We start from the raw sequence: 21,014 nt of genomic DNA on the forward strand, positions 1-21,014 counted from the left end.
ACAACTGTTTCGTGATCACAGCAGAAAATTAGTCGATAAGAGATGGTTTACGTAAGGCAGCAATATTTTGCCTTCGAATGTGTGGTATTATAACAGTTCAGTTGCATATTTTGTTCTATGTGAGACAGAAATAGCCGGCCGAAGTGCGGTTAAAGGCGCTGCAGTCTGGAACCGCAAGACCGCTACGGTCGCAGGTTCGAATCCTGCCTCGGGCATGGATGTTTGTGATGTCCTTAGGTTAGTTAGGTTTAACTAGTTCTAAGTTCTAGGGGACTAATGACCTCAGCAGTTGAGTCCCATAGTGCTCAGAGCCATTTGAACCATTTTTTAGACATATACTACGGGTGATTTTGGTAACTTTATTTCTTTGGTTTATACTCGGTAACGCGACGTACTAACAATTTTCTGTAGTCTTGCAGGGCTGGGAATTAATGTGAGCTAGACGATGACAGCAGGGGGCGGTGAACGTTATGTACTCATGTGAAAGCGGCGATCGGTGGAAGGGAGGATAGAAAAGAAGCTGTGTCGTGTTCGTCTTCTTGGGGAGTTTTGCTGTTCTGGAGGGAATAGAGTGGAGGTAGCGGGTTTACGGCCCTGCTGGCGGTTTCCCCGATTGCGAGGCCGGTGAGAGGGTGCGAGACGCACTCCCGCCAATAACGAAACTGGTCAAGACAGCAGGGGGGTGGAGAGCGACAGCACGTTGCAAAAGAGGGGGCATCCTTATGTACGGAGGAATACGTGGGGGTCACGAATGGCGGGCGCGAGTTCACCCTTCACGGGACACGGGGAGCCACGTTTTCATCCAAAAGCAGAGAAGGGAATTTGATTGGCCGAGTACTTAATCATAGCAGGAGTTATACAATGTTGTAGTACAGTGAAATGTTAAGTCGAGGCGATTGGCTAGCAACTTGGTGTGTTGTGGGACACTGCTTTTGTAAAGGGCACGGGGAGCGCACACACAGATGGGGTGAGCGTTGCTGAAAACCGGCATACCGCGGGGAACTACTTGGTGACTTCGCTGACAAGAGTGTCAGTGAAGAGTTTGCAAGGTGTCGATTTCGCCACTGGGAGCGAGTTGTTTCTCTGTAAGCAGAGTGACGGTTCTTCTGTGTGGTCTGAGGTATACTAAAGTGCTTCTTTATGAGCCAGTACTTGAGTCGAATCTCTGTTTCTGGCTTATGAGCAAACAGAAGCCTTGATTTGTGTTGTATCGAAGTAGTTTCAGCTCTGGGAGTTCGCGGACAGTATGCTATGTTCACTGCGTAGACACAATTTATGGGTAGGTACGCAACATACATCGTCTGCACGGCGACCAACGGCACGGAGCTGATGGACGCTGCAGTACAGCTCCTAACAGCGCAGTAATCGCCGATGCACACACCACGGCTCCGCAGATAGCGAGACAGTCGCAGTAAATGTGTTGACTTGCATTTGCTTGTTCTCGGAGCTGCTTACCGTCAGTGAGGTAGTGGTTTTCTGCTTCACGGGGCTGATTAGTATTGGGCAACTTAATGTGTCCGTGTAATAAGCGGGCACACGATTTTGAGGAAAGTGCCAGGTGTTCTTCCAATGTCAAGGCTAGATTAAGAGTAGGATTTAACACTCTGCATTGTCTTTAAACATTTATGCATTTTTCTGTTGTTTGAAAATAAATAATTCTACTGTATGTAGTTGTATCCATGCTAGTAGGATGTCTATTCAACATTATCTATCTCCTAATTAAGCTAGAGTAGGATATCATCACGGCTAGATATCTCATCTAATGTATTTCTCCAGGTGTAGATTGTCAATGGCAGGGTTGTTTTCAATTCATTTATAGGCACGATATTTCCATTGCGAACACCACATTATGCAACCACTCATATAAATACTATATGTAAACTTCACAGATTTAACGTAGAGCAGCCTGTTCCAACCGAGCCCCAGAGACCCGGAGCGCTCACTGCGGCAGCTCGGAGCCCGCGTGGAGGGGGAAAGCGAACTCACTGCCCCCTGGCAGCATGCAGCCACAACTGACGCAATAATCCGTGTTCAATGACACCTATTACTAGTCGTGGGAGCCCTGTGCCTCTATTGGAGGATACCATTCTATTCATTGAGAGGGATGGTCGTCCGCAATGTCTTGTATGTCATAAAGTATTTAATTCTGCGAAGAGGTACTATATACAACGACATTATACACGTCTTCACGCAGCGCACTACGATCAGGTAGAAGGCGTTGCACGCAGATAACTGGTAGCCAGGCTTAAGAACGACATACCAGGAGACGTAAGTTCAAAAATGGTTTCGTAATACGGAGGGTATCAAAACATGCAACATAGTTCGTGTTCTGTAATGCGTTTATAATTTTCAGGTGAATGAGAGCTGAGAAAACACTACTGAATCTGCAATTCGAGCAAGCTACAAGGTCGCTCACATCATTGCGACGAGTGGCAAGCCGTTTCCGGTGGGACCACTAGTAAAATCGTGCATGGTAGCAGTTGCAGAATTTTTGTTTCCAAGGGAGGTGCAGGCAATTGAAGGGTTTTGCCTGTCGAAGCAAACAATGTCTCGTCGAATCCTGGACATGGCAGTGGATTTAGAGACACAGCTCAGGAAAAAGGCGGAGAGCTTTGTTACATTTTCGCTAGCGCTTGACGAAGGACCGACATATCGGACTGTGCTCAGCTTGCAGTCTTTGTGCGTGGTGTCCACATGTAGCTGCAAGTAACTGAAGAACTCTTGGATGTGGTACCACTCGATTACACGGCAACACGACGTGACACTTTTGAAGCTGTTTGTGAATCAGTGGACAACACGAATTTGCCGTGGGATAAGCTGCATTCTGTAGCGACGGACTGTGCACCTCAAATGATCGGGCGTCACCAAGGTTTTGCTTCTCGTTTGAAAAATAAACTCAGGGACGAATTCGGTACAGACATTTTGACTCTTCATTGTTTTATTCACCAAGAGGCACTGCGTGCTGAAACAGTAGAGCTAAGTGGCGTAATGAAAGATGTCGTGAAGTGTGTGAATTTTGTGCGGCGTCACGGTACGAATCATCGCCAATTCAAAGAACTCCTGAAAGATATGGAAGTGGAGAATGGGGATATACCTTACCACAGTATAGTCGGGGAAAAGTTCTTGATATTTTCTTTGCCATTCGTGAGGAAATATTCCTTTTTTCTCGAAATGAAAGGGGAAGAAATGCTTTGTCTGAAAGATATAAAAAGGATATCAGACCTGGCGTTCCTAGCTGACATAACTATGCATCTGAATAATTTAAATCTGCAATTGCAGGGCAAAGGGCAGCTAATAGTTGACATGCACGACCAGATCAAAGCGATCATGGAAAAGTTACGTTGGCAGATGAGTAATGGACATTTAACGTTCTTCAATCGTCTTGCTTCTTTAAAACTACCTGAAGTTACTACTTTCGGCGATTACCAAGCAAAGTTAAAGCAGCTCATCACGTCGTTTGAAACACGATTCCGAGACCTAACTAGATTGGAAATGGAACTTCAGGTGTTCAGCACTCCTTTTTCAGTTTCCCCCGGTGACTTGTCACCGTCACTTCAATTGGAGATTATTGATTTGCACAATTCAACATTGCTGAAAGAGAGATACTACAACTTGTTGGATTTGTCACGATGGTATCGTTCATTACAGCAGAAAACACTTCCCAAGCTTCACAACAATGCATCTCAGATAATGTGCACGTTTGGATCTACGTGTTGTTGTGAGCAGCTTTTCTCGACAATGAAAAGAGTAAAAAGTAAGGAACGATAATTTCTTCAGGATGCAACAATGAAGGCCATCCTCCGCATTAACGCTGCGAACACTTTGATGCCTGATATTTCCGATCTTGTAATGAAAAGAAAATGTCAAGCTACAGAGGCCCAATAAATTTAGTATGCAATTTCTTGTAAAACAGTTGTTTCTTATTTGTTTCCTGAAGATCGTATTTCCTGGTGTAGCACGTCACCACGTCTTAGCAGCTAAGAGTAGAGGTTGTCGATCTTGTTAGACGCAGCTGGCACATCGAAACGCCCGCCTTGCCGCCAGCCTCCGCCAGCCGTGCCACGTGCCGGCGTGGCGGCCCACTCGAGTGGCCACAGCGAACGACGCGGCTCCCTGGAGCAGGGAGCGCTCCGTGGCTCACAACGGAGCCGACGAGCTGCAACAGCCCGACATAGAGGATGGTATCAGTGATCATAAGGCTGTGATAGTATCTATCATTACGGGTATCACAAGGAATTTCAAGAAAGGCAGTAAAATATTTTAGGTTAGGACACAAATTGCAGACTATCTCAGCAGTCAACAACAAATATTCGGTTCTGAGAAAGATGTGAAGCACAAATGGAATAAAAATCGTTCGAGATGTTTTAAACAAATACGTTCCGAGCAAAGTGTAAAGGGATGGTGAAGATCACCGTGTATAAGAAAACTGCTGCGTATTGAGGGAGAGCCTCATAAGAGACTCGAGAGACACCTAGCAGACAAACAAAAGCTGGACGAAACGGAGATTAACGAGATAAGCATTAAATGACTTATCAAACGACCTGACTAGAAACCGCAAGAGGTTTCGCTCTTACCTAAAGTAAGCGGTTCGAAATCATCTATTCAGCCACTCAGTGAGCATACGGAAGATAACGGACAGGAGCCTGAAATACTGAATTCGGTCTTCCGAAATGGTTTGACCTCGGAAAATCGTAATACGGTCCCTTCTTTCGATAATCGTACGAACGTCGAAATCGCAGATTTTGACACAACCGACAGCAGAACGAAAAAGCTACTACATCACTTAGTAGCAGAAAGGCATCACGACCAGAAGAGCTAACTGTAAGATTGTGCAAAGAGTCCGCGAAACGTGTTGCTGCCCTGCTGGCAGCAGCTTATCGTTGTCCGCTGGAGCAGCGGCTGATGCCTAGCGACTGGCGGCTGGGAGAGAGCTCACGTCATTCCCGTTTTCAGGAATGGTCGTGGGATGGATGCACTTAATTATAGGCCTACACTGCTGAAGTTAGTCTGTTGTAGAATTTGATGTTCAATAATTATGACATTTCTGTAGAACGGAAATCTCCTCTACAGAAATTAGAGATCTTGGAAAAATCAGTTCGCTCTTTTACTCCCTGAGATCGACAGAGCTGCAGAAAAAACAGTTCAGGTTGATTCCTCGATTGCAGTAAGGCATTTGACACCGTGCCACACTGTTGTCTTGTGAAAAAACTACGAGGCTACCCAGTATCGGACAAGACTTGCGGCTGGATTCAAAAACCACTTGCAGATACAACTCAACACGTCGCGTTTAACCGAACAAATACGACAGATGTAAAGGTAATTTCCGGAGTATCCCAAGGAAGTGTGCCTATGCTATTCACAATCTGTACAAATGATGTAGTACATGGCATCGGAAGTTGTACAAGACAGATGTTATGCTTGTCTGTAAGAAGGAAAGCATCGATTTGCAAAACGACCTACGCAAGATTGCACCTATCCAGAGTGATCTTATGTGGAATGGCCGCATAAAATAAATAATAGGAAAAGCAGACGCCAAACTACGATTCAGAGGAAGGATCATAAGGAAGCATAACTCATCCACGAAAAAAGTAGTTTAGAAGATGCTTGATCGACCGACTATCGAGTACTGTTCGTCAGTCTGGGAGCCTTACCAACTAGGTAGAAGAGATAGAGAGGACCAGAGGAAGAGCGGCACGTTTCGTCACAGGATCTTTTAGTCGGAGCGGGAGCGGTACAGAGACTCTCAACAAACTCCAGTGGCAAACAATACTAGGGCGGCGTCGAGCATCACGGAGAGAATTACTACTGAAATTTCGAGCGAGCACTTTCTGGGAGGAGTTGGACAACAGCTTACTTCCCCGCACATACATCTCGCGAAACGACTGCGGTCTCGGCTGCCATCCGATCGGCCGCAGTTGCAGGTAGGCGCGCCGCCCCCTCCCCCACAGCCGGCAAGGCGGCGCGGGGGCGGTGGCCGGCGCGCACGGCTACGCCGCTGCAAGTGAGGCGCGACCATCCCTTCTCCGGAGCTCCAGCGCCGTCGGTACGTAAGTCGAACATCCGTGCACTGACCCCATTTTATGAGTTTGCCAGTTGAATAACATTTTCATGGTGGCCAGGACTCGACGTCTTCTCAATTGACGTTGTATTGAAGAGTAACCGATTTCGAAATCTTTTGCGTCTGTGTATAGTTCTACATCCAAAACAACTGTTAGCAACGAAGTTATGAATTAAATATAGACGTAGGCTTCCGCTGCCATTGTCACAATCAACAGCCACGCTTCTGTCAGGATGTTTTGTTTACTGCTGGACGAGAAAACTTCGTTTCTTATATATCTTCAAGCCGACAGCTCGTCGGTCGTGAGATCATATTCGGTGGAGGCTACTACGCTGTTAACTGGAACCTGTGATTGTGCTCTTATTGGATGCTATTTGCCTGGGTTAGTCTCTGTATCTACAGAGGGCAAGTTCTTTGGTTCTGATAATGGTAGTAGGCGATACTTTTCATTAACGTTTCCTATTTGGTTATTATTTAAAGATTCACACATTTTACACTGACTTTTACAGCACTAGACATAGCTTTCTTAATAGTACGATAAAGTTTCTATTCAGTTCCGATACAGAGTTACATGTCCGGCTCTGAAGAACGCCCGAAACAGAGTGACTAGCGCCAAAGCGACCCGAAGGTGTCCGAAGCACTTCGGTTGCAATATCGCTACTCTCATGTTTCTCAAAACTAGTGAACTTTAATAAGCAAAGTCGATAGACTCGTACGGTAACCATGACAGTCTGTCATACTAGAAACTGGGATAAATACAATGAAAAGTATATAAATAATTAATAAGGGAAGTTAGGCATTTTGGCGCCTAACACCCGAATGTGCCGACCAATCAGAAGCAAGTTTAGCACAGTTGGCGGACTCTCTCACGGGACTGGTACATACTGCACCGTCTGTCGCTTGTACGTCACCCCACTTTTGTACCATATGCTACTTCACGTGTACCAAGCTACATACAGACGAGCTTCTAGCAAAATAAAATACTGGCGGTCACACCAGGAATATGACACTGCTCTCCTCTAGCTTATCTATTAGTTTCATCCAGTAACCATTGACACCAAATATGGACTGGAGGTTTTGTAGTTCACCCTTTAGATGTTCCTCATCGCTAATCCTGTAAGCTCTCTTTGTTAAAGTGTGCTGGGCGCGTTTCTTCTGCATAAGGTGATGATGAGAGGAGGGACATAGGTGGCCTGTCAGTACTGTTTGGCTTCCTACATACTCTATGTGCTAAGTTACCACCAGGGTTTCTGCGCACCTCGAGTTAAGGCGGCACCCAATTCTTTTCTGTCTGCACAGTGAATTGGATTCTGCTGTGCTGCTGGTTGAGGTGTTGCAGGAAATTTCGTGGTCAGATAACATAGGTATCAACAACATATCGGAGCCAACATTCTGGGTGTAATGGTGTAGGCTGGAGCGCTGTTTCTTCAAATGCTTTCAAGGAGATGTCTGCTGCAATAGCTACGCGATCTCTCTGTTCATAGAATTCCCTGAATTAGGTGGCCGTTAAACAGTGGCGCACAAGCTCGCAGATATCGGATGGACGCGTTCCCATAAGATGTTCGTGGTGTCTTGTACTGGTACATTCGTGAATAAAGACTGCACGTTGAAGGAAACTATCAAGTCTGTGGCCGAGACACATTTCTGTTTTGAAACTTCTACAGAATACATACGAATGTGTGTGGCTCACCAAATGTCGGAGCTTTGGAACCAGTTCCTTTACTAGAGTGTACGTCGGTGAATTAATAATACTCACAATCGGTCATAAAGGAAAGGCCTCTATATACACCATATACCCCTGGTGTCTGTGGAACTTGTGGAATAAGTCCTCTGGCCGTGGCAAAATTCATTCTAGTTTGCTCCAGCATCGATTTGATTATCTGGCCGTCGGATCTCCCTTAAGCTTCTTAACGTGAGTTCACTCAGAAAATCCTCCATTCGTTTGTTATAATCTTCCGTGTCCAACACAACTGTCTCATTTCCCATGTCTGCTCGTGTTATTTCTAAACGAGAGCTGTTCTTCAGTTCCGCTATATCATGGCGTTCCTCTTTGCTGATATTTTCTTTCGGAGGCTTTGCATGAGTCAGGACCCGTATAGTTTCTTGTCTAATCTTCTCCGCCTCAGCTTGTGGCAGATGACGAATCGAAGCCTCTACAGATTTAGGGATACGTTTTGGTGTGACTGCGAAATTCATCCCTTTAGCCGGTATTTGTGTGGCTGTATCGCTTAAGATGTGGCTGGAAAGGTTGACCATCGTCCCACAAGTGTCCAGCATCAGTCCTTCCTCGGTGGTTTTCTGCTGCAGTTTGTCGAACTTCCTCATGGAAGATTAACATGTCGACCTTCTCGCACTCATCCATGTCCAGCTTTCCAGTCAGGAAGCGGTGCAGGTGACCAAGTTTCCTGTTGTTTGTGTCGAGACTTATTCGAATGTGGGAGATCCTTTCCCTTAACAAAGCTTTCCACTTATTTCAAGTGGGAAGGGGAATTGTATGAGCAGGCAGATGGTGTAGCTATGGGATCCACTCTCTCGCGTATTGCGGCAGACATCTTCATGGAAGCACTAGACGGAAGAGCGCTCCAGTACGCACCATTATGCCCAAAACGTCGGCTCCGGTATGTTGACGATACTTTCGTACTTTCGTTATCTGGCCACATGGAGAGGAAGAGCTACGAAATTTCCACCAACACCTCACCAGCAGCATAGCATGATCCAGTTCACTGGGCAGCCAGAAAAGAATGGGGTGCTGCCTTTACTTGACGTGGAAGTGTACAGAAAGCCTGATGGTAAACTAGGCCATAGAGTGTACAGGAAGCCAACCAGAACTGACAGGCACCTACACACCTCCTCTCGTCATCACCCTGCACACTTTAAACAAGACTACAGGATCAGCGATGAGGATGATCTAAAAGGCGAACTACAAAACTTCAAGTCAATTTTTGGTGTCAGTGGATATGGGATGAAACTAATAGATAAAACTATGACGACAAAGAATAAAGTCAATAGAGGAGAGGAAAAGGAAGCACAAAACATCGCTCTATTAGCGTATGTTCAAGGTGTCTCTAAACCGGTGGGTACAGTTCTCCGCCGAGCAGGCATCAAGCCGATTTTCCGAAGCAGCAGCAAAATAAAAGATGTTCTTCGCACAACGGAAGATGCAGTTGACAAACTACATGCTGCTGGAATTTACGAAATCAGGTGCGAATGTGGATTAGTGTATGTAGGTGAGACAAGGCGACCCATCAGCACACGCATATCGGAACACGAACTAAGGCAACAAGTCAGAGGAGGCAGAACACCAGGATGGGAACGGCAAGCAGATTGATTTTGGTGAAGCTCGCGTACTGGTGAAACAGCCTCTTACTTTCGGGAGAAGGATTAGAGAGGCAATAGAAACAGCCAAGCGACACGCCAACGCGAACAGAGGAGACGAGCACGACTTCCGACGCCTCGGCTGCCAGCAGTAACAGCGTTACGGGGCGGCAGTTGACGTGAAGCAACACAGCCAGGCGCGCGGCAGCCCGCAGCGGCCGCACGCACACGGAGACAGCACTGGGCGCAATCACACGCAGTAATCCAGACACCAATAAAAACGTCGGGTTTCCGCCAATGGAAAGAAATAATAAAAACAAAAGCTTCCAACGTCCCTCCCCTTCATCCTTAACAGCCTATCAGAATTAGATTACAGCCACGTCTGCAGCTATATAAGAAACAAAGTTTTCTCATTCATCAGTAAACAAAAGATCCTGAAGAAAGTCACTTGCCATAGTGAGCGAAGCGTCGGTAGTTTTACATTTTGACAATGCGTTCACAAACCCAAAAAAATTTTATTGACTGAAGCTATGTATTGCTTTTACTATTTGATATTATATGTAGAATAAATTAATATCCAAATTATCTGGTCGTGAACGGCGTCTGTTCCTCACTCCTATATCCACTAAAGAACCACACAACGTACAAAGGAAGACACAACAATGACCACTATGAAGAAATACGATAAATTAGAATTCACACAGACGCTTACCGACATTCATTCTTCGTACGCGCTATTCGCGTTCGCGAGGGAGGGAGGGAATCAGTTAGTGGCACCAGAACCCTCCGCCACACAGCGTGACGTGGCTTGCGCTGTATTGGTGTAGGTTGTGATATTCGCTATTTTTGACTTCATTAAAACAGCAAATACGAGTAGTTAATACTTTCAGCCAGAAGGCAAATACTTGTTTATAAATAATGAGTAATGTATAATGAGGCGTCGCATGGCGACGGTGGAATTTTCTAAATAATGTAATTCGTCGTCTTTGGGCGGCAATATAAACAGAAAAATACGGATAGATATGCGATCCTTCACTATTTTGTTCGCTGGAGAACAAATGAAGCCTTGAGCGCTAAAAAGACTTGTACTGTTTTTCTCAAATAAGACGGACGCAGATTTGTGGCAGTCTGATCTAATTTTTACTAAATGTATAAAAACGTGTTATGTCTAAGTTTGAGTGAAGTGTAAAGAACTGTTATAACTTACCGTGACGACGCACGAGCGACTCAAAGAAGACAATGGCTATATAAAAGAGCGCTCAATGGACATTATACGGACATAAAAATCTACCGTCAATGTAGTACTAAGATTAAGGTACGATATATGTTTTAGTTATAATAAATATTTGTTCTGGGAATACTGAATCATTTAGCAGTGCTCATTCCTATCATCTCCTCAGTATTGTTTTCATTTTAATTATGCATTTTGCTAAGATTACAGACACCAAGATTAGCAGTCCAATGTGCGTGTTACATTGATAAAAAGAAAACTGTTTTATCGTCTTCTTGCATCAGCTTTAATATTGAATTTCCCTTTTGTGTGATGTTACAGTTGTTTTTGCGCCCTTAAGAACTTTCTGGTCCCTTAGGAAATTGTTTTGTCATAACAATAACTTCACAACCGGGTATGATCGTATCTACGATCATGAAGTAATTAGAAAGACGATAATGCAATTTCTTAATCAGTAGCACGCTAGTTGTGACTGCCTCAAGCCACGCGAAACTGCAAGTAAAAAACTATTCACATCTCATAATGCAATATTTTGTGACAATGATCAATGCATGATTCTTACGCCAATTGTGATTGATAAAACAGTAAGCTAAATCTCAATTTCCAACTTTCCATTGAATAACAACATCACTTTTATTGTGTTACATCACAAGGTGCACATGCAGATGATGGTATGTGTTGTGGATTGGCAGGAGACCAACCCACTAAATTGAGAGGAGGCCGAAAGGCACGCGTTTAAGCTCACGCAGGCTGGCGTGAGGTCTGGAACAGGACAAGGTTATTAGAACTTAGAAAAAAGGAGGTAACTGGTAGAATACTTAACTTTAATCCATTAATGTTGAACGTAGCTCTTGTCTGTACATTATTTACAATATCAATAGCAACTGAACATGGCGCCTTGCTAGGTCGTAGCAAATGACGTAGCTGAAAGCTATGCTAACTATCGTCTCGGCAAATGAGAGCGTATTTTGTCAGTGAACCATCGCTAGCAAAGTCGGCTATACAACTGGGGCGAGTGCTAGGAAGTGTCTCTAGACCTGCCGTGTGGCGGCGTTCGGTCTGCAATCTCTGCAGGCTGCGTTCACACTGCCGGCCGGGCCGAGCCGAGCCTGGCCGGGCCGCCGCCCGCTTCGATATCAAACATATGGTTTTGAATTGCGGTGTTCACACTGGCGGTCGGGCCGCGTCGACACGGCGTGAGCCTCCCGGAGCCGAGCCGGCGACATCCCGAGTGTTTAATATTGCCGGCGCGAGCCGACCGCAGGCGCGAGCCTGTGGAGAAGCACACAGCTTCTGCAGTACACGCATCACACGTCTCCCTTCTGCTTGCATCACAAGTGTGACTGCACACGTCTTTTATTTTAAGATGTTACCTCACATTTCACAATCAGTGAGGAAAAATTACGTTTATTATAATGATACATGCGAAATTACTTTTATTTCATTTATTTAATCTACCGTATTTACAAGCATTTACGACAATAGCTTGCTAGCGATCGCGGCATTGCCGCCACTGAATAGTTCGCATTTACTTGTAAACGGAGACAGATATGAGTGTCACTGAGGGTCGCAAATGTGTCCCTACCAGATGATAATGCATTGTAAAGTCATGCTGTGGCAGTTCCTTATCGGTGGAAATAGAACCACTGAGTCAAAGGGCATTATCTCAAAACTCTTCGCCTATCAATCTGTCTATCTTACAAGGTAATGAAAAGAATTCTGTGAGGTCATCAGTGGCTCCACATGATGAACCATCACCACTACCAAGCGCTGCATCATGAAGATAAAAGAAGAAAAAAGTTGGAAAAGTCTGAAGGAGTATTTCTGCGATTCTTCGTTGAAGGCACAGCAAGACATTACCCAAAATGACGAAGCTGATTACTTCCTAATGATTCTCAGGAGTCCCATAAACTCTCTTCCCCTCACAGGTACGCGTTTGTGAAATTTAAAATACAAAAGCATGGCTACAATTAATTGGAGGTAGTGAACGCTGTACAAAGTTCTACTGCAAACCAAAAAGTATGTACTAACGAATCTTACCTTATCGTTATACACAATTTTTCTTCTGCTGTTATACTTCTGCGAAAATTTGTGTTCTGTTTCGAAATTTTGTCTTTAATGTTCTGCAGCATATACTGAAATGTATTATGATTCATTCTGTAATTTGAATAAAATTTTTCAGGATAGTTTTTAAGTTCTTCATATAAAGAAAAAAATCTCTCCTAAATGTCTGTCGCTATTTATGGGATGAATCCATAACCTCCTAGTTCTTCTGTACTTCAAAACTCGACGAGTTACTGCAGAGTCAAAACAATACCAATAAAAGAGTGAAAACATTGTTCTACACGACAGCACAGACTAGCTAAAGGCGAGCAACTGTTGACTGCAGCTGCGTTTTCTACTGACTTGCTTGTCAACTGTCGAAGGCTGGGGATCTTTTTAAATTTATTTATTTGGCCTCCGGCAGCTAACAGCCATTTAGCCAAAGAGTGGGGATTACCTTGACAGTGCAGCGCAGCCCGCCAAGGAAGAAAAAAAACAATGAAGAACAATGAAACGCACATCTGTGCCGGTCTACAGTAGTTTCATTAACTCTCCATTATTTTTTCTGTCAAAGTAGACAACGAGACTAGAGAATTGCGCTTCAGTTATCTTTTAGTTCGAAATACGAAATGTACATCATACCAATTGTAGGATGTTGATGACAAATAATTGTTTGTCTTTTGTGATGCAACGTGTGGCCAATTATAAAAGCATAGCGGATGATTGTCCAGTAGCCGAGGGAAAAATTCTTATACATTTGTATTTATCTAGAGAATGAGACCATTAAAATAATACGAGGGACCGGCACTAGGTCTGCGCTGATCACTAGTGATTAGTTTTTTTCTGTCCTGCATTATATTACACTAAACCAAGCTGTAACCGCGCGAACTCCGTGGCTTGCGGACGCGGCACTGACGCCACTGAATAGCTGGCATTACTTGTGACCAGGGACAGATATCAGTATCATTATCATTTCAAAAACTTTTTGGTACTTTTAGCTACATTTCATTGCCAACAATGTATGGTCTAAAACGGATCTAACGGTAAGCTACCCGCTACATAACTTTTTCACTACAAGATTTGCAAATCAAGCGCACAACGTTGACAAATAACATCATTTCACAATGACTGTTCAGAAATATGGAAAGCTAAATGATTCAATACGAAGCTAAGATGTTGCACTACCACGTGTACAAAAATCAGATTCTTTAGCCGCATACTTTCTTCAAAATCGGTTGGGAAGCGTTACGAAACTAAGAAATCACGCGAAACGAAAAGTAGACTTTTTCTTTTTTCACGACGTAAGTAACGCTTTTATGGAAAAAATAAGTTCATAAAACGACATGGCGAAGTCTTAAATACCGCTAAGAATTTTTAAAACATGAAAGCCGCAGAAGTGGATTTCCCCCATTTCGCCGTCCCGGCTGGGCGCGGCGCGGCCTGACGGGCCGAGCCAGTGCGCGTCAGCCCGGCCCGGCCCGGCCGGCAGTGTGGACGCAGCCATCTGACAGTGGCGACACGCGGGTCCGACGTATGCTAACGGACCGCGGCCTATTTAAAGACTACCACCTAGCAAGTGTGGTGTCTGGCTGTGGCACCACAGTATGGACATCGGAATGGGAGATTTGCCAGCATCGCGCACCTCCACTGGAACTTATCGCGCCATTTAACGTCGTTTGCTGGTTAGGGAAGGTCAGGCACGTGAACGCGCGAATGCTCATTACGTGTTTTCCTCTGCGAGCGCCGCTCAGTTACTGGATGAGCTGTCATCCAGTCCCAGAAGTACCGAGTGACGGCGACCGAATCCCACGCGGCGTGTGACACAGCACCGGGTGGCTCCAGGCTCCACGGAGCGCGGCACGGGAACTGCTCGTAGCCCAGAGCCGCGCAGTCAGCTTCCGCTGGCGCCGACTTCGCGCTGTTTCACCTACCGATTAAGCACTGAGTTTCCAAGTATGCCTGCGAGAGACGTCATTCAACAGTGGTGGACGAAAACTAGGAGTACATACCCAATAGACAACTTGGCAATACAACATGTACAACGAAGTGTTAAGATACGATTCTACTGAATTCTCCGGTCTTTCCGTAAAACAAAGATGGATTGCGACCAGTCGATCTATTCACTATCGACTGCTTCAGGAGGAAGCTCCTATGTTCACGAGGACCCGAATCTTAGTGCAATAGAACTTGGTTCTGGTGTAACAGAACAGCCACCGTCAGCCACTTCGTGTGGTTGCTGGAAACTGTCCGTCCATTGTATTTACTTTAACAGCTTTGTCTGTGTGGGTCAAGTTTTCGTATTCAGTTCCTCTCCCTGACATTATCCTCAGCTTCACTACGACGTATTTGAAGTCAGTACCACGCGTTATTAGCGGCCACGTAATAGGTTTTTGGGGGACAGCCTCCATGATATAACTGTGCAAAGCTTCGTACGAGAATATGGCTAGACATACTTTTACAGTGTCTCTTTGAAAAGCATTCTGAAACAACTGAGATACCACAATCGCTCTGCTCTGCAACATCGAAATATTTCGGTACTATAAATGTGTAAGGTTCGTGGTCTCCTGACCTTCATTGCTTACATATTCCGCCCTCACAATCATATTCCACACATCAAGACGCTTCATTCGAACCCAAACACGATAAGATAAAGTCAGTGTTGTATGAATTCATGTAAACGATATGCAAATAACAAGTAAATCGCCGGCCGCGGTGGTCTAGCGGTTCTAGGCGCGCAGTCCGGAACCGCGCGACTGCTACGGTCGCAGGTTCGAATCCTGCCTCGGGCATGGATGTGTGTGATGTCCTTAGGTTAGTTAGGTTTAAGTAGTTCTAAGTTCTAGGGGACTGATTACCACAGATGTTAAGTCCCATAGTGCTCAGAGCCATTTGAACCATTTTTGAACAAGTAAATCGCAAGTCAAGTGCGCACCGTGGTTGAAATACTCGAGGCTGGCGTACACACACACATTCAAGACACAATGGTCACAGGAGCTTTTAGTTTGGGAGAGGCAAACAGCTCGCGAGGAGGCCGGTCCCTTCAGAGGACGAGTCAACCTATCTACGTTGGCCGGCGACCGCCCGTAGAGCAGGCAGCGTTTACTCGAGTGAAAGGGAGAACGACCCCGTGTTCGGCTTAAAAGCAAATTCCGCTACATTGTGTGGAAGCGCCCAGCCTACGTATTCTTTACAACCATAGCACGCGGTTTCAGTGGTTTTCACAAGGAGACAGCAAACGCCAAACGCCGATGCTACAGATTTCCGGATTGGTCGCCTTAAACGAAACGTCATTCTCCCATTTTAGAAGAGCAAAGATGATTGGCAGACGATAGTCCTGAGGCCTTGAGCTAAAGGAGTAATGGAAGAGACCGAAAGATATACCCCTTCACGTCTGGCGTGGAGACTGGCCGTTCTGTTGTCGCACTTGGAGCGAGAACACGTAACGAGAGCGTGTGTGCTCATACGTGTACTCAAAGAGGGAGGAACAAGTCTCTCCTCAGTACTTCACTGGGAGAGCACCTCTGTCGAGAGCAAATCGGAGAGCGACTCTATATTGAGTCCTTGGGATTAAGCATTGTTGACTGTGTTGACCGCCACACTTATTGTGCGGTGTGAACGGACAGAGACATAGTTAAACGCCTGCGAGCGAATTTTTGAGTGGCATCGCAGTGGACTGGTTATCTGACCAGTGTACCACGCCAATAGTTAGACAAGGGGCGAATAGGAGTCGTTGACATCATCAAGGCGTAGGAAGAGTTTGATTGGCGAAGGTCAATCCAGATAGAACGAGAGTTATCTTATTTGTCAGCAGCGAGCGGTGCAGACAGCAGTCATCGCAGCTTATGGTATTGTGCGCTACAGCTCTTGAGAGCCCCATATTTCTTCCACAACAGTACACTTCACTGCATTTCACACATGACAGCCTGAACCGTACCTAGCAACATTCTAATGGATAATTATTGAAGTTGAGTAGGCGCAGCTCTCAGCCATCCTGCCAAGTCAATAACAATCTTAAACTTTGTATAGAAATTTCATTAGCGAATCCTATCCTTAAGAGGTAACTTCACATTCCGAAAAGAACCAGGAAATAACTTGATCAGTTCATAACTAAAAGTGCCATTGTGATTTCTCTGAATTTTTGCAAAACAAGAAAATAATAATTTTCGTTAGTTTCATGTTTTTCTTACACTAACTAGCACTACTCCAGTACCCAAGTATCCCACTACTTACGTAAGAAATTTTGTGAATTTTTGTGTCATTTCCTTACAGTGGACGACTCCAGAAGATATTTATTGCTGAAAGTTTTTCAGGTATTTCTCTAGAACGTTAGGAGCGTCTGTCTGACTTCTGTAGTAGTGTGGGGGTGGAAATTGCATCTTGCAGGAGCTACAGGGTAAAGGGTACATCTCAGGTTAATCCGCTGCTCAGAATGACAGAATAGCACCCACACGCTCACAAATGGTTTAACCCAATCGTGTGTGTTATACTTACTAATTAATAAGTGTATAACAATTAATCTATTAATAATAATTAAGACATCGATATGAATGCATGAGTATCTTGTGAGATACTAGCCTTCAAAAATCCAAATCCAAATGTGTAACCTATCATTAACATTAACACCAAATCACGTTATGTATACATGTATGAAGCATGTGAAAGCGAATGCATACGTCTAAAAAATGAGATTCACATGAAGCTAAGCAAGAATGACTAGAGGATAGCCGAGCGGTCTAAGGTGCTACAGTCATGGACTGGCGGAGGCTCGTGTCCTCCCTCGGGCATGGGAGTGTGTTTGTTTTTAGGATAATTTAGGTTAAGTAGTATGTAAGCTTAGGGACTGATGACTGCAGTTAAGTCCCATAAGATTTCACACAAATCTGAACATTTGAACTAGAGGACAAATGTAAAAATATAGAAGCATATATAACTAAGGGAAAGATAGAAACCGCCTACAAGAAAATTAAAGAGGCCTTTGGAGAAAAGTGAAGCAGCTCACATGGAAAACTAGTAGCAAACATTGAAGGGAAAACTAGGAGGTAGGAATGTGTAGAGGGGCTGTACAAGGCAAATGAACTGGAAAATAATATTAGGGAAAGGGAAGAGGATGTAGATGAAAATGAGATAGGAGATATGATACTGCGGGAAGAATTTGACAGAGCACTGAATGACTTAAGTCGAAACAAGGCCCCTGGATTAGACAATATTCCGCCAGAAGTAGTGATATCCTTGAGGAGCCAGTCGTGACACAACCGTTCTATCTGGAGTGCAAGATGTATGAGGCAGGCGAAATATGCCGAAACTTCAAGAACAGTGTAACAATTCCACTTCTAAAGAAAGCAGGTGCTGACAGGTGTGAATAATACCGAACTATCATCTTAATAACTCATGGTTACAAAATACTAACATGAACCCCTTACAGCACTCTGAAAAACAGGTAAAAACCGATCTCGGGGAAGATTATTTTGGGTTCCGGAGAAATGTTGGGACATGCGAGGCAATACATAACAATGGGGGGGGGGGCATGGAAACGATGCAGGTATTGAGAAGGGAGTGAGACAAGGTTCTAGCCTATCCACAGTGTTATTTAACCGTCTCATGGAGCAAGCGGAAAAGGAAACCAAAGAAATCTGGAGAAGGAATTAAATTCGGGGAGCAGAAAAAAAAAAAAGAAAATGAGTTTTGCCGATGACACTGTAAGTCTGTCGTAGGCACTGAAGGACGATGTAAGATGAACATCAACAAAAGCAACTCAAGTGTAATGGGATGCAGCTGAATTCAGTCAGGTGACGCTGAGCGAATTAAATCAGGGAACGAGATACTAAAAGTAGCAGAACGGTTTAGCTATTAACTGATGATGCCTGAAGTAGAGAGGATATAAAATGTAGAAAAGCGTTTGTGAAAAAGAGAAATCTGTTGATACTGAAAGTATTTGTCTGCAGTGTGGCATAAGTGTGTGTAGAATAAGTGAAACGTGGACGATAACAGCTCAGAACTAGAAGCGAATAAAAGCTCTTGAAATGTAGTCTTACAATAGAATCCTGAATTCCAGTAGGGTTGACTACGTAAGGAAGGAGGAGCTGCTGAATAGAATTGGCGAAATAAAAAAAAATTGTGGTATAATATGACTAAAAGAAGAGATTAGTTGATAGGATACGTTCTGAGACATCAAGGGATCGCCAATAGTTTAGCACTGAGGGTAAGTATGGAGATAAAAATTGCATAGAAAGACCAAGAGATGAATACATCACCAACTTGATATTGGAGCGAAGTGTGGAGGGTAAATATCACGTAGGTTGCAGTAGATAATAAGAGATGAGGAGGCTTACACAGAATAGAGTGAGATGGAGAGCTGCCTCAAACCAGTCTTAAGACTGAAGACGACAACACAAAACTTGACACATACGTTCACACGCACACACACACACACACACACACACACACACACACACACACACACACACACAAGTAGCTAAAATTTCTGTTGATAACTGAGGACAGTGTAATGAACTGCATTTGTAGGCTAATAATTATAGTTGTTACATGAACAAGAAGGGATCGGTTGGTAGGACATGTTTTGAGGCATCAAGGGATCACAAATTTAGCATTGGAGGGCAGCGTGGAGGGTAAAAATCGTAGAGGGAGACCAAGAGATCAATACACTAAGGAGATTCAGAAGGATGTAGGTTGCAGTGGGTACTGGGAGATGAAGAAGCTTGCACAGGATAGAGTAGCATGGAGAGCTGCATCAAACCAGTCTCATGACTGAAGACCACAACAACAACAACATGAACAATGTTGGTGAGGAACTTCGAGACTAATTCTGTCTACAAGAAGATCATATCTGTTCTTTCGGACGTGTCTACAAACACAGATACTCTTGGTGATCTTACAGCTCTCGAAGAATGAAGTTACAATGAAACCTAGACATTAGCTGCTTACAGGGGTTGATAAACATCAACTGGGACAGTTGAAAATGTGTGCCCCGAACGGGACTCGAAAGCGGAATCTCCTGCTTATATGGCAGACGCTCTATCCCACTGAGCCATCGAGGACACAGAGAACAGTGGGACTGCAGGGACTTATCTGTGGCACGCTCCCCGTGAGACCGACATTTCCCGCTGACTGTCCACACACTACGTTCATAGTGCCACTCCAGGCAAATGCCGGGATGGTTCCTCTGAAAGGGCACGGCCGACTTCTTTCCCCATCCTTCCCTAATCTGATGAGACCGATGACCTCGCTGTCTGGTCTCCTTCCCCAAACCAACCAACCATAGTGCCACTGCTCACTGTAGTCCTTACTCGCACTAGTCAATCTACCGATTACCGTAAGACTTCGGGCAATGTGAGTGCAACCGCACTGAAGAAAATCATTGGCCGGTAAGGCTTATCTTTTTCAAAATGGTATCTGTTCTTTCGGACAAGACAGACAGAACTCCTTACAATCTAGTACCTGGTTTCGGAATCTCTCTCTGAAATCTTCCCGTATCACACGGCCTTTTCCAAGTATACCTCATCCTCTTGTGGTTCTTCAGTAGAGTAATCGTTATTACTTGCTGAAATTTATTACAGAACTCACGGAAACGGTGTTAGGCTTGTGTTGTGCTCCGTATTGATCGTTGGATCTTGTGATAAAGAGCACTACTCCGTTAAACTCTGCAAACACAGTGAGCACATTTTACTCCACTTGTCGAGCTTTTTTCGGTCTTAGCTATCCAGATTACTCCCAGTGGTACGATTGAGCCGTAGTTTCGACGCCATATCCGTAAACCCATGTTTCATCACCTATTATGACACGTCTCTGCAATTCTGATTCGTTTTTCACTTCATCTACAGCCTCCTGAGCAAGCTGCATTCGCTGCTGCTTTTAACCGAAATTCCAAAATTTTGATGTCACACATTTAATATACAGTACATCGGAAATACATTTCAAGGGTTGAACCATCGGTTATGCCAACATCACCAGCAACATCTCTGATTGTGAATCGGTGATCATTCGTAATCGCTTGTTTCACTTTTTCCACGGTTCCACCGGTTGTGATGTCCTGAGGCGTTCAAGGCCCTCGTCTTCACTGTCTTCTTCGAAACGGCTACACCGCTCATAAGCCTTTGTTTCAGTCATAGCAGAGTCACCAACAACTTTATTTAACAGTTCTAAAACTTTGCTGCGCTTTATTCCAGTCCTGAAGCAAAATTTAATAAAATTCTCTGATACATTATTACACAAAATTAATAGTCGCTCTTAAACCAAAAAATACGTAATCTTTGTGACAATTGACAACAGATTAAATATCAGATAGAAGTAATCCTTGCCCCCCCCCCCCCAGATTCTTTAGAGAATCGGACACCGACGTATAAAAGAGTG

The sequence above is a fragment of the Schistocerca americana genome, chromosome 8 (genome assembly GCF_021461395.2).
Source record: "Schistocerca americana isolate TAMUIC-IGC-003095 chromosome 8, iqSchAmer2.1, whole genome shotgun sequence".
NCBI lineage: Eukaryota > Metazoa > Arthropoda > Insecta > Orthoptera > Acrididae > Schistocerca > Schistocerca americana.